Source organism: Podarcis liolepis, assembly GCF_965112155.1.
Source record: "Podarcis liolepis genome assembly, chromosome: W".
NCBI classification, from domain to species: Eukaryota; Metazoa; Chordata; class Lepidosauria; order Squamata; family Lacertidae; genus Podarcis; species Podarcis liolepis.
In genome coordinates, this window is record NC_139568.1 from 8,498,867 (window position 1) to 8,514,302 (window position 15,436).

Genomic DNA, 15,436 nt, shown 5'->3' on the forward strand with positions numbered 1-15,436 from the left:
ATCTCATCGCCTAGAGAATGTTCCTTAAATGTAACAATCACTTGTTCCAAATATATTTGATTCAAATGTATTCGAGCGTATACTTTTATGGGAAAACGTAGCTAGGAAAATGTGGAGATATATATATATATACTGCTTATAGTGCCTTTGAACGGTCAGTGTTCCATCCTCTATCCTTTCACGAGCTGCCAAAAACACTCTCCACACCACACTGCCATCTACTGGGTCTACAAATAATACCACGAATACACACAAATACAAGTTCTAAAATAAATTAGTTTTATTTTCCCATAAGTATGCAAACATAAGACTATCACACCCGAATTGACAGCTATGCAGAACAGGATTCCCCCCCCCCTCCATCGGATAGCTGCCTGCGCGGCTGTCTTTGAGGGGGGTGGAGGGAGGAACGGGCGGGATCGACATCCGATAGCTGCCTGCCTGCCTGCGTGCCTGAACATGCCGTGCACCTGGGGGGCGCTGTGACCGGCGCCCATTGGGAAGGAACAAGACAGGAAAAGGAAGGAAATGGGAGGGGTTTTTGTAAGGCCCCACTTTTCACATGGTGTCCTGTTGTGTGGTCGGAAAGTACTCTTTATTGTTTGATTTGGGTTAATGTCAGAATAAAAGCGAGTTCCTTCAAAATAACACATTCCTTTTTATCTTACCAATTTCTCATATTGTAAGAAGCGGAAGAAGAAACCATAGAGAGCATTCATATTTTCCTTCTGATCAATGAAGTCAAACGTTACAATTATCCATTTTAGAATGAGCACCTATAGGGAGAAGACAGATCTCAGTAAGCCAAAGCAAGGCCAAGACAACAAACCCCTTCTGGAATATGGTCAGCGTGTACAACATCTAGCTGAATCATCACCAGGATAACTAAGTCAGACTGGGGGAAATATCATTCTTCAGAACCAAGACATCATTACCATGCTTTCCAAGTTACCTGAAAGTCACTAGAACACTTGCGAGCACAGAGTCAAGACACAGCTGAAAGAAGAGAATCCTCTGTTATCACGGAAATGGGAATCAGAGTCTTCAGTAGCCTAGTGCTTATCACTGTGCCTGCAAGACACTGAAAGACACTGCTTAACATTCTGAACATCTTCACTCTTGATAATTTCTCACAAGCTCGAAGCAGCCCCGGTTCTTGTTAAGGGAGAAGGCAGGGCAATGCAGCTCCGTTGACATACTTTGCTGCCAAGGGGAAAGAGAAGAAGCCAAAACATGTTTTCTTTCCCAAGCTTGGCACTGAGTGCGATGTTCAGCAAGTTCTGAATTTCTTCTGGTGCCAAGCCTCTCTCTTGCGCAATCTTTTCCACAGTCTCCAAAGGACTCTGCAAAGCTCCCTGCTTCCGTGAGGCACTATCTTGAATTAGGAAAAAGTCCAAGTGTGATTCAAATCCATTCGAAAAACCGTCCTCATGCATGATGGCCTGTCCAATGGCTTGCTTTACCATCAATTGGCAAGGGAGCCCCATTGAGATGCCATGGCATTTGGAAAACTCTGGAATGCTGAACTTGCCTTTTGCTTTCTTGCTCCTTCCTTCAGTGGGTAGGTAGGTGTAGGTCGGGGCAAGTCGAAAGCTTCCTTGGAATTCCTCAGCCCCAGCCAGCATTGCCAAAGGGCAGGATGATGAGACTTGTAGTTCAGCAACGTCTGGAGGGCCAGAGGTTACCCTCACCTGTTTCATCGGTTAGTGTGCTAAGATCTGGGCACAAGCCCAATTCAGCTGACGGTACTTAACAAGGGCTTGCTTTACACAAAACATGAGAGCTAATACACTATTCTGCTCCAATATACAAAACAGCCCCTTCTCTAGAGAAAGCTCAAGAAAATACAAACTTCGGGGTTTGTAGATGGTTGTAAAGGTTGCTGAAAGGTTTCTAGTTCACTAGTTGGAAACAGCTTCCAGGCTAGGCAGGACCAAGGTTGCTTTGTAACTGTTCCTGTCTGCCTGCTTGCCATTGTGCATATTTGTAAACCATTTCTGCCAAAATATATACATCTGCAATAGTAGTTTCTGGAAGCAGACCCTGCGAGAGTGCACACTCCATGAAGTCCATATGAAGAGTGTTACGGAATGGAGGGGGGAGGGCATATGAACGAAGTCTTACTCCCGAGTAAGAGACGTAGAGCCCGAGGCGGATGTCGGAAATCAAGCCTATATCGGGAGAAACTGGCAACTCTCCCAGGCACCCGGCTTGGTCTCCTGTTGACCTCCCTGGCTGCATTCCCCAGCAAGATCCAGGCTAGGTCTCGATAGGCGATTCTTCTCAGCGTGGGAAGAACACACCCCCTCCCTCCTGCACTCCCGGCAGGGAAAAGGAGATAGACAGAAACGTATTTACATGCTTTTATTTCTGTCTTTGCAGCATTACAGAAAACATGACTGCTCTCTTCAAACTCCAGCAGTCAAGTGACAAACACCTCCTGTACTTCCTTTACAAGAGCAAGAGGAAGAGCTCATATTACACTCTGAGCTAATTCCAGTGAATTGCTCTGTGAATTGACTGTCCCTCTGTTTCCCACGGAGCAGTCCCAACATTCCATCATGTGATGTTTTCAAGCTAGCAGTTTGCAGTTGCATTGCACCCATATCGTAACATACTCCCCCATATGAATCAATTTGCGCTGCGAACAAAGCTTGATCCAGAGAAGAAAACAAACAGTTGTTATACATATAACAATCCCCTGTTGTTACAGTTCCACCCTTGGAACTACCCGCCAGTGTATCTCTCTGGTTGTCTGACTTCCAAGGAATGAGTGCATCCGCATTACCTTGGCTAGGGAATGTAGTGTTACACTTAGCAACTCCCTGTTGTGTCTTTGTCTCTGACTTGGACACACCTTTAACCTGTCTTGAGTTGTCATCAATAGTAACACATGAAACAGCTGAGTTAGCAAACTCTTTAGAATACCTCTTGGGTGGTACGCCCTTTGTAACTCTCTCAGACCTGCGTATGAGGTGCTGATCCTCTCTGCTCACTGGTTCAGTCTCAGGACTCTTTGGAGAACCAGTTCCAATGGTAAATAGTAGTTCATCCTTCACTTGTGAAGGTCTAGCCATTGTGTGAGATTTCCTCTCAATGACTGTGTCAACTGAGCTCTCCGATCTATCTGTGTCACTATCAGTACCACTGTAATCAGTAAAATCATCATCATCATCTGAATTGTCCTCAATGGGAAATGTGTGAACAATTACTCTCTCCTGTTCAGGAGCACTCTCTAGACATTTTGTGAGAATCACCTGACCAGATTCAGACAAAATTACTCTTTAGAGACCCTTTTCATAACCCACAAAAATGCCTCTAGCATTCTTTACTCCACCTACAGCATCAGACTTCACATGAGAGCCAAAAACCTTAAAATGGGCAACAGCAGGTTTTCTATGAAATAGCTTTTCAAAAGGAGAACTTCCCAAACCTTTTGAAACCTTTCTCAACCAAGTGTAACAATAACACAATAAAGATTCAGCCCAATACTCATGTGGCAAATGTGAACTCAGCAATTGTGCCTTCATGCCATTTTGCAATTCTTTGTTCAGTTGCACACAGACACTTTTTTACCATGCTCCTGCAGAAACAGCAGTCTTGTGCCTTATGCCTTGCTTATCCAGGAAATCCTGAAAATCCTGTAATAGAAAAACTGGCTTTTCATCTGTGAAAAGACAATCAATGTTAGCATCATGAATACTTTTAACCTTGTCACAAAACTCCTTAAACCTTTCTATTATTTTTTTAAAAAGATATTTATTGAGAATTTTTAAACAAAAAAATCACCAAACATATAAAATACCATCACCAAGATATAACAAACAAAGAAGAACAGAAAAAAAAACAAAAAGATAAGCATAGAATAGAAAAAATACAATAAAGACAACTGTCCATAAATCATATTTCCGTAACCTTTTGGACTTCCTCACATCTCCCTTTCCTGCGTTCCCAATTATAAAATTATAAGCAGCAATTTATTACCTTATTTCAATTCTTACTTTGTAATATTCAAATATTATGTCTCCGACTTTAAATATTTTTATCAAATACTTAATTACTTACTTTAAACATAATATTGCACCAAATTTCATCTTTTTCTTAAACATCACTTATTCTCATGTATCTTTCAACTAAATTGCTGATGCCGTGTTGTTTTCTATCCTGCATCTTCTTAGCATTCATACAGTTTATAATGTTTTTGTAAATAGTCCTTAATCTTTTTCCAATCCTCTTCCACTGTCTCTTCTCCCAGGTCTCGAATTCTGCCAGTCATTTCTGCCAATTCCATGTAATCTATCAGTTGCGTCTGCCATTCTTCCAGCGTGGGCAAGTCTTGGGTCTTCCAATGTTTTGCAATAAGTATTCTTGCTGCTGTTGTTGCATACATAAAAAAAGTTCGATCCTTCTTTAACACCCTCTGGCCAACAATGCCCAAAAGGAAGGCCTCTGGTTTCTTAGGAAAGGTATACTTAAATACCTTTTTTAACTCATTATAAATCATTTCCCAGAAGGCCTTAACCCTCGGGCAAGTCCACCAAAGGTGAAAGAATGTTCCTTCAGTCTCCTTACATTTCCAACATTTATTGTCAGGCAAATGGTATATTTTTGCAAGCTTGACTGGGGTCATGTACCACCTGTATATCATTTTCATAATATTTTCTTTCAAGGCATTACATGCCGTGAACCTCACACCGGTGGTCCATAACTTTTCCCAGTCAGCAAACATAATATTGTATCCAATGTCCTGTGCCCATTTTATCATAGCTGTTTTAACCGTTTCATCTTGAGTGTTCCATTTTAACAGCAAGTTGTACATTTTTGAAAGTACCTTAGTCTTAGGTTCTAACAATTCTGTTTCTAGTTTCGATTTTTTCACCTGGAAACCTGTTTTTTTATCCAAGTTAAAAACCTCCCTGATCTGAGCATAGTGTAACCAATCTTGCACTTTATCCTTTAGTTTCTCAAAACTCTGCAATCTCCAAGTATCTCCAACTTTTTCTAATATTTCCCAATATTTCGGCCATTTGGCCTCCATATTGAGTCTTTTCTGAGCCTTAGCTTCCATTGGTGACAACCACCTTGCGGTCTTGTTTTCTAATAAGTCTTTGTATTTTATCCAGACATTAAATATTGCTTTCCTGACAATATGGTTCTTGAAAACCTTATGAATTTTTACCTTGTCGTACCACAAAAATGCATGCCATCCAACGGCATTATTAAACCCTTCCAGATCCAAAACATCAGTGTTCTCAAGAAGCAGCCAATCTTTCAGCCAGCAGAAAGCTGCTGATTCATAGTACAACCTTAAGTCTGGCAGGGCAAACCCCCTCTTTCCTTAGCATCGGTTAATATTTTAAATTTTATTCTGGGCTTTTTGCCCTGCCAGACAAATTTAGAAATGTCTTTTTGCCACCTCTTGAAACAGTCCATTTTGTCCACAATCTGTAGGGTCTGGAACAAAAACAACATTTTTGGCAATACATTCATCTTTATAGCAGCAATACGGCCCAACAAGGAAAGCTTCAATCTTGACCAGCTTTCTAAATCCTTTTTAATTTCTGACCAACACTTTTCATAATTGTCCTTAAATAAATTCAGATTTTTGGCAGTCATATTTACCCCTAGGTATTTCACCTTTTTAACCACATTTAAATCTGTCTCTTTCTGAAACCTTTCTGATTCCACAGTTGTCAGATTTTTTTTCCAAAACCTTAGTTTTTTGCTTGTTTAATTTAAATCCCGCCACCTGACCAAACTCATGAATCAATTCCAAAACCCTTTTCGTACTAGATTCTGGCTCCTGTAATGTCAAAACCAAGTCATCTGCAAAAGCTTTAAGTTTGTACTGTTTGGCTCCGACCTGAATTCCTTCAACCAGCCGGTCCCCTCTAATCATATTCAAGAGCACCTCCAAGACCGAAATAAATAACAAAGGGGAAATAGGACAACCTTGTCGTGTTCCTTTCTCAATCTTAAACTCTTCTGTCACCACATTGTTAACTATCAATTTAGCTTTTTGTTCTGAGTAAATTGCCTCTATACCATTCTCAAACCCCCGTCCCACTCCCATCCCTTCAAGATTTTTCTTCATAAACTTCCATGAGATGTTGTCAAAGGCCTTCTCCGCATCTATAAAAATCAACACTGCTTTTGTATTAATGTTCGTCTGCAAAAGTTCCAGAATATCAATAATATTCCTTGCATTGTCAAACAAATGTCTACCTGGGAGAAAACCTGCCTGGTCTTTATGAATCACTTGATTTAACACTCTTTTAAATCTATTTGCCAAAATGTCTGCAAACGTTTTGTAATCCACATTTAAGAGAGAGATGGGATGGTAGTTCTTGAGTTGTGTCTTTTCAGTTTCCAATTTAGGTATCAATGTGATGAAAGCTTCTTTCCACGATTCCGCTGCCTTCTTCCCCTCCATAATCTCATTGCAAACCTCCATTAATGGTTGTGTCAGATAATCTTTCAGTGTCTTATAATACTTGGAGGTAAGCCCATCTGGCCCTGGAGACTTGCCCAACAGCATATTCTGAATGGCACCTTCAATTTCTTGTTGTGTTATTTTGTAATTCAAAATTGTCCTATTTTCTTGAGAGAGTTTTGGTAGTCCATTTCTTCTTAAAAATTGGTCTATCTCAGTATCTTTTTGCGGCCCTTGCGTATAAAGTTGTTTGAAGTATCTCTGGAAGCACTTTCTAATTTCCACAGCGTTCTGAATGTTTCTCCCTTCAATCTCTAGGTTAGTAACCGTGTTCAGTTTTTGTCTCTTTTTCAACTGCCATGCTAGCAGTTTCCCACATTTGTTTGCAACTCGAGGACCACAAGTTGACGATTTCTATGATTGAGCTCAAGGAAAAACAGACGAATTTGAGAATCAGAGCTGTACCTGAACTGGAGAAGGATAGTTTGATAGACTTTCTCACGCAGGAATTTGCAGATTTTTGGGACTTGAACTTGGAACAAGAGGAATTTAGAATTGTGAGGGCCTTTAGACTTGTAAGAGGAGGGAAGAAAGAGAAGAACAGAATAAGAGACTGTCTGATTACCCTCCGAACTAAAGAAGAGAGAGACAGAATTTTGGGTTGGCACTACCAGATGACTTTGGTAATACAACAGTCAAGAGTGGAAATATTTAAGGATATCCCGAAACATCTTTTGGACCTTAGGTCCAATTATGGAGATTTGGTTGCCCTGCTGAGAAGGAATAAAATCATCTTCAGGTGGGAATTTCCTCAAGGTCTATCTTTCAGTTTCAAAGGAAAGAAAATTAAAATAAGATCAGTAGAAGATAAAGTTTTTGCATAACTACGAACAGGACCTACAGAAGGAACTTGGAAAAGAGCCAATAGCATCGGATAGAGGATCACCGGATAGAGGACTAGAGCAAAGAGCATTGGACAGAAGATCACCAAAAAGAGGAATAGTGGATATAGCAGCATTATCCTTTGGACTGGACCGCACAGTGAAGGTGACACCACCACCACCATCAGAAGAAGGGCAAGCATTAGGTGCAGTTGGAGGAACATCAGCGTAACTACATGATGGGGTTGCAGGTTTTGAGTTGGAATGTTAATGGACTGAACTCCCCGGGAAAAAGGCGGAGTGCCTTTCATTTATTGAAAAAAGAACAATTGGACTTGATTTGTCTACAAGAAACACATGTGATAAGGCTACATAGGAAGATATTGAGCAATAAAAGATTGGGCCATGAATTTATCTCATCAGATAAAGTTTAAAAAAAGAGGAGTAGTCATTTATGCAAAGGAGAGCCTATCACCGAAATTTATATTTAAAGATGACCAAGGAAGATTTGTTGGAATTGAAATTCAATCACAAGGAGAGAAATTTTTGATAGTAGGCATCTACGCACCAAATAAAGGAAAATCGGATTTTTTTAAGAAGCTACATGAGACTCTGATGGAATATATGGATTACAATATGATTTTGATGGGAGATATGAATGGAGTGGTGTCTACAAATATGGACAAGGCACAGAGACAGGTAGTCACTAAAGATGGTAGACTACCAAAAACCTTTTTTGACATGACTGAAAATAGGGATTTAGTTGATATTTGGAGAACGAAGAATCCTCTGGGCAGAGAGAGAACCTTCTTTTCTGAGGCCAAAATGACATGGACAAGAATTGAGCAAATTTGGGTAACTAGAGGACTGGCTCCGAAGACGAGTAAAGTGGAAATTTGTCCTAAAACTTGCTCTGACCATAATGCTGTGAAGATGGAAATCCATGCCACACCGCACTGAGGCAGTAATTGATGCAAAAAGGGCCCAAGCCAAGTAGTGAGTACATATGCATGCTTCTACTTCTCAGAGGTCAAATATTGCTCTATTTGCAATCCTTGTTTTGCTGATTTCATTTCATATTCTAATTTTCTGAGATTGTTAATTTGGGGTTTTCATCAGCTGTGCGCCATAATATCACAATCATAACAAATAAAGGCTTGACATATCTCGCTTTGCATGTCATGAGTCTATCTCATATATTAGTTTCACCTTTTAAGTTGAATTACTGAAATAAATGAACTTTTCCACGATATTCTAATTTTCCGAGTTTCCCCTGTACACTAAGTAGAAGAGAAGCATTGCCACCCGACCCCACCCTCCCCCTCTTTCCCCCTCTGTTCTTCCTAACCCAACACTGCATGCAACACTAATGTCTCACAACAAATGAAACTGATCTGTAGAAAACACAACTTGACAAAAGAGACAAGGCACGCTTTTTTTGTAAACTAAGAAATCTTCAATCATTTGTTTATTTATTTATTTATTATTTAAAACACCAACAAGGAAAGGAGCAGGAAGGAGTTATCCAAGATGATCGTGGCCTTGGAGAGAAAGCAGATGGAGGGAGACCTTTGAATCAACTTATTTGAGAATGCTGGTGGGAACTTCTTCACATCATATTTACTCTGTTTCTGAAATTTGCAGGCAGCCAATGCTACAAGGACAAGTAGCCTGCAGGGCTGGGAAGCAGATTACACCAATTGTTGGAGGAGAACAACAGCATCTCTTACTATCACTCAACATAGCAATATAGAGCTTCCAGGAACAGAGGCACTCTACCTCTGAAGCCCACAGCTAGAGGAGAAGCAGCAGGAGTGGGCTTGTGAGTTTGGACTAGATGGGCTTTTCCTCTGATCCAGCAAAGCCACTTCCACCTACAAAGGAGGTGGAGTTGCGGGTGACTGAGGGAATCCCCGGCCGTGTCAGCCCCTGGACAGCCAATCGGTTGGCTCAGGGGGCGTGACCAGCCCTATTTATCGCTGGCGCAGCCGGGGATCTCCCTCTTTTGCCGGACTTGGTTTTTCGCCTACCTGGGGTGGGGGTGCGAGTTGATGTGCATCAGCAGGACTCCCCCTACTGGTGGTTAACCCTTCCCGGACTTCAAGCGGATGGGCTGAAGCCGGATAGTCGGTTAGGACCAATGCCTAGGCCAATACCACTCATCACCTGTAACCACTCAAGTTGTGGCCATATTTAACCCATTAACCTGAAATAATTGTGTCATGTGTCTTTATTTCCACTTGGGGGGGGGGAACTCGCCACGCAGTAGGGCTCTTTTTGTTTTTTTATGCACCCACAGACCCCAAACGGCTCTCCACAGGAACACAGTGGTGCATCTCATGTATGTGGGGGGGGGGGATTCCAACACTACCCCCACCTCCAACAAAGGAAAGATAAGGGAAGCATTTCCAGCATTTAAAAGAGCCCTCAGCATAATGCTCTTAGGACAGCAGCCCTGTCTGGAGAGCGAAGGGGGCTGCTAGGAAGGTCGTCAAAGCATCAAGGCATAGATGAGCCAAAGAATGCAATGAAAACTCTCTTAGAGCCAGAGTGACCCACTCAGTCATGAAGTGCACTGTTTGATGTTGGGTCCAGTCACTCTCATCCTAGCCTGCCTAACAGGTTTGTTGTGAGGGGAAAAACAGGGGGAAAGGCAAGCCATAAATGCCACCTTGAACTGCTTGGATGAAAAGTGGGCTACGAATGTAATAAAAAGCATCCCAAAATAATGATCATGGAAGGTACCCCGGGGGTCATCTAGTCCAACCCCCTGCAATGCAGGAATATGCAGCTGTACCTTATGGGAATCGGACCTGCAACCTTGGTGCTATCTGCAGCTCCCTCTAACCAGCTGAGCTGCAATGAGATTTGAGGGAGAATGGGAAGGCGGGTGGGAAGAGAAGTTAAGCTGTTCAGGAAGGGGTTGAATTCCATGGGGATGCTGGCCGTGTGGGGGACCCCAAGCCCTCGCCCCAGAAGATTACAAAAAAGAAGCAAACAAAATCCTACTTACAGATTCACAATGCTGGCCATCTCTTCAGGTGAAATCCCCTCCTGTTTAAACTCAACTGCTTTAAAATTCTCACACAACACTAACTCTGAACCTTGCCTCTAACCCTATTGCTACTCCTCTCTGTCTAAAATATACAGGAAAATATGTGCACAAAATATACAGATGAAAATGAAATGATAAAGTGAAAGCATTTGTTGAAATACAGTAGAGAACTCACGCCTCCTGAGTTGAGGGAGGCCTTGCTTTGCATGCAGGAGATCCCAGGTTCAGTCCAGGATCTCCACCAGACAGGGTTGGGACTGTCCCCTGTTTGAAAACCCTGCAGCGCTGCTGCCAGTCAGTGTAGGCAGTGCTGGACTAGATTGACTCTGTCAAGTGCAACTTCCTATGAATGCTCCTCTTATACGATTTCTCAAAACACAAGCAAGCTACCTTATCAACGAGTTGTGAGAGTTCATTCATGACTTTTAACAAACAGCAGAAACCATTTTATTATTTCTATGTGAGTACAGAAATCCTGAATATGAAAGGAAAGAAACTTCCTGCCTCTGCAATAAAGGCAGCTGCACTGCTAGGTGAGCTGTCCCGATGCCAACTGAAACAGACCCTCCAAAGATTCAAAGGTGAAAAGGGAATTTTGAGCATCTGAGCACAACTGGGCCGTCTTCTGCGTTAACGTGAAGTGCAGAAAGTGATTGCCTTGAGCAGGGGTAGGCAACCGAAGGCCCGGGGGCCGGATGCGGCCCAATCGTCTTCTCAATCCGGCCCACGGACAGTCCGGGAATCAATGTGTTTTTCCATGAGCAGAATGTGTCCTTTCATTTAAAATGCATCTCTGGGTTCTTGGTGGGGCATAGGAATTCGTTCATTTTCTCTCTCCAAAATATAGTCCTGCCCCCCACATGCTGTGAGGGACGGTGGACCAGCCCACGGCTGAAAAAGGTTGCTGACCCCTGGCCTTGAGCCTCCTCAGGACTGACGCAGGGGCCGTGCATTGCAGGGTGCCAGCCAAGGCCCCTGCCCCAGTACTGATTGCTGATTCTACTGAGTCCATCAGTATATTGTTGTGAAGTGACCTGGCATTTTTAATGAAGTGCAATATAGGCTTGTCTTACATCTTTAACAGCAACAACACAGTAAATTGCACAGAAGAATTCCATGTTGCCTGTGGGAGCAGCTGGGTAGACCTCTTTGCAGCTGCATGATCCATGCATTTGATCTATAAGCAACTGGTCAATCTTCATAATTGGCTCTGGCTTCGTGTAGGAGATTGAACGCATTCTTCTATTTCTCAGCCCTGTATTCCACCCCCACCCCCCTCCTCCTATACTCAGAGTGAAATGTTTATGAGTCCTGCAGATCTAGTCTCAGAAGTCAAACCTCTACCCCAAAGACGGGGGAGTCTGTGACCTTCTAGAGCATACATTTCTTTGGACTGCTATATGCTGAAGTGAACAAATGTTTTGTCTGAAACCCTTGAGAGCTTCTGTGGGCCGCCCTAGAGAACACTGGGCTAGAGGGATCATGGGGATGACTTGTTCCACAACAGCAGATGGCATGCAGAAATTTAAACTCTAGCAAAGGGAGGTAAACTGTCTAGCTAGCTAGCTATGTCTTGCTGAAAGTGCATGCACTCCTCTTAGCCAAAGCCCCAATAATTGCAAGCGTGGAGCCACACAAACAGGCCTGATCTCGACACTGTCTTGGGGGAAACTCCCGATGCTGGAAAATTCATGTGCTCAATTTCTGCACATTGAGACAGGAGCCAAAGAAAGCAGTTAGCCTAAAGCACACGCAGAGTAGGGGGGTTCATAAAAAAGGTTTCTTTGGGAGGGGGTGGGTTGAGGTTTGCTCCGATGTGAAAGCTAAAGAGCAGGCTTTCACGGAGAAAGGAGCAGAGTAAGGCGGTGAGGAGATTTCACCCCTCCCATACCCAAGAATCTCCTGATGATCTCCTGATGATCTCTGCTGACTCTCCACAGAGAGAAGGAGGCGTGTCCTGCCTATCTACTTATTCTGCCCAGCAACATATCTGTGTGTGAGAGAGAGAGTCAGTCAGTCAGTGTATCGGAGAGAGTGAGAGTGTTAGAGATCCTAGAGATAAGATTGCTGCTAAGAGCAGCTGCAGACTCTCAGTGTAGCATTGATTTATGCTTAGAACATTCAGCTCTGTTTATAGTTTTGTGTCATAGTTGTAGTTATAGAATAAAAGGAAGATATTCTACAGAGCTGCTCTCCGAGTGGTTTATACTCTGCAAGACTCTGCAAAACTCTGCTGCGCAACGACTGTATTATTGAGACAGTGAATCCGGTGCTCTCAGCTCTAAGCTGTGAGTCCACAGTGCTGTGACCTGTTCCTGTGAGAAAGGAGGTCTCTGGCGGTGCTACCCAGCTCGCCTAGCCCAGTCGGGGTTGAGGTTCATGAGTCCAGTTGGTGCACTGGCTCAAGGGCGATGCTGACAGGCGGAAACTACTGGGACGCGTGCTTTCCAGGCACGCTGACGGGAGGGATGAGTCCAGCATTGCATTGTTGGGTCGTATTTTCAGTGACAACTATTTATGACAGAGGTTTACAGAAAATTGATCTAAAACCTCTGCTTGTAAGAGGCTATGGGCATGTGAAGAAGCCCATCATAATCTTTACATGAAATGTATCTTTAGAACACCGGTGGCGTCATGTCCCCATTTGTTGCCTTAGTTTCTCCATCAATGCACCACCCACAATTTGCCATCATATTGGCATCAGGTGTTTTCCAGGCCAGTGAATGTCAGCAACCCCTTCTTCTAAAGCTGCTTCCCCAGTTTCATCCCAAATAGAAAGAAATGCCATTTGGTAGCCCATTGAGAAGCTTTGGGAAGTAATGAAATACATTTCTGAAAGTTATTTATGGATGCACAAGGTCACCACATCTTTGCTTAAGGTGAATGGAAAGGAACATTTCCCCAGGCGGCACACCACTGTCCCCGAATCTCGTCCGCTGCTTGGTCATTTCAACAGATTGTGTGTCTTAGTAAGATTTTGTACATTTCAGAAAGCTTTCCCTTGCCTACAAATGAAGTGCATGATTTTTCAAAAACTTATTAATGCCCCGTGCTTTTACTTCTGGTGTGGTAAAAAATTGCAGAACCTGGCTATCATTTAAAGCAGTGTAAGATGCTGGTTTACGTTTCCCCTCACATTTGGTGACTAGGTAGGGATATGCAGTTTTGTGTTTTGTTTTTTGAAGAGTTCCTAAGGAGTCCTGCTGCTTCCGAGTTTTATTTTGGGGGTTGTTGTTGTTTTTGTTTACAAAAAGGTAATCCAGTTGTAACCTTTTTCTAGGTACAATTCTGTACATTCTGGTACTACCTGTTCACTCATGGTCCCTCCAAATCCCTTTGTTTCTTTTAGCAATGTGTCCTTGTGTATCTGCTACCTTTGCTTACAGAATTTCTCCTGGGGGCGCTTTGAACATGTCCCGTAATACATGTGGATAAAAGGAATTGCCTTTGTTAATTTCAAAAGGCATTTTATTTCTTCCATGATTTTCCTCTGTTGTTAATTTATTTTGTAAAAGCAAGTGGGGTTTAGTCACCAGAGAGGTGGATTCTGTGGTTTTGCTCAATAGGTCATGGTCATTTCAAGAGCCATAGGGCCTGAGATGGTTCCAGCTCTAATTTACGTGTAAGATTAGGAGTCCAAGAATGTGGAATCAATACTGCAGAAGGTCAGTTCTGACATACTTCCCCCCTAATTTTTTTTTTTTTTTTGCAGATAATTTTTTATTAGTAATTATACATGTTATACATAAATACAAATAAACGTATACAAAATTCAACACTTAAGTTGCACAAAATCTAATCAATCCGTAAGTCAAGAATACATTCATTTTAGGCTCTGCCGAGCCTTGGACTTCCTTCTACATCTTTGGTAAGTATCAAATAAACTTTATACTCACGTATTTTATTTCTTTCACATACTAGCCATTTACTGTTAGAGTTGTTTCCAATCCCGCTAGTGTCATTTAAGATTTAATTCCAATATATGTCCAATACTTAACCCAATTGTCATGTAGTTTCTGTTCATCTTGGTCTCTTATTCTCACAGTTAATCTAGCGAGCTCGGCATAATTTGTTAATTTAATCTGCCAGTCGTATATATTGGGAATGACATCCATTTTCCAATTTTGCGCTAACATGATTCTTGCGGCTGTTGTGGCATATAGAAATAGTACCCTATCTTCCTTTTTAATTTCTTTACCTGTCATTCCTAGCAGAAAAGCTTCGGGTTTTTTGGAGAACGTATACTTGAAATTTTTTTTTAAGCTCATTATAAATTAATTCCCAAAAGCCTTTCACTTTGCTGCATGACCACCACATATGGTAGAAGTCACCATCTGCTTCTCCACATTTCCAGCATCTTTTATTTTTTAACCTGTACATCTTAGCCAATTTCACTGATGTAAGGTACCACCTATATATCATCTTCCATATATTTTCTTTTAGTGCCATACAAGCCATAAATTTCATGTTAGTATTCCATAATTCTAACCATCTCTCTAAATCAATATTATAGCCGAAGTCTATTGCCCACTTAATCATGACCTCCTTCACCTCTTCGTCTTTTGTATACCACTCTAATAATATATCATATGTTCTGGACAATACTTTGTTCTTTCCTTCAACAACTTCCACATTAAATTTAGATTTTTTTATCTTCAAATCCTGTTTTCTTTTTATCTTCTTTTAACAAGTCATTTACTTGGTGGAATTGCAGCCACCCAGTAAATGAATTTTTAATCTCTTCATATGGTCTAAGCTTTATACCTTGACCCGTTTTTCTTGTAAGTTCTTCATAAGTAGCATTCTTCCCCTCCATATTCACTTTTTTAACTGTTAACACCTCTACTGGAGAAATCCACCAGGGTGTCTTCCTTTCCAATATGTTTTTATTTCTTTCCCATACTTGAAGTAATGGACCTCTAAAGATATGGTTCCGAAAGCCTCTATGTAGTTTCACCTTTTCGTACCATAGGTACGCATGCCATCCGTACCTATTGTCAAAGCCTTCAAGGTCTAACAGATCTCTATTTTCTAGCGTTATCCAGTCTTTCAACCACGTTAAACATG

At 41.9% G+C, this 15,436-nt stretch overlaps 1 long non-coding RNA gene across 1 annotated transcript in view; it reads right to left on the reverse strand.

Annotated features, from left to right (window-relative positions):
• LOC310697743 overlaps window positions 1-93 on the reverse strand; it is a 198,933-nt gene extending 198,840 nt beyond the window's left edge. The window contains exon 1 of the long non-coding RNA XR_014521185.1: window positions 84-93. This is a non-coding gene — a long non-coding RNA (uncharacterized lncRNA). The remainder of the gene's footprint in view (window positions 1-83) is intronic.
• Between the last annotated feature and the right edge of the window lie 15,343 nt (window positions 94-15,436).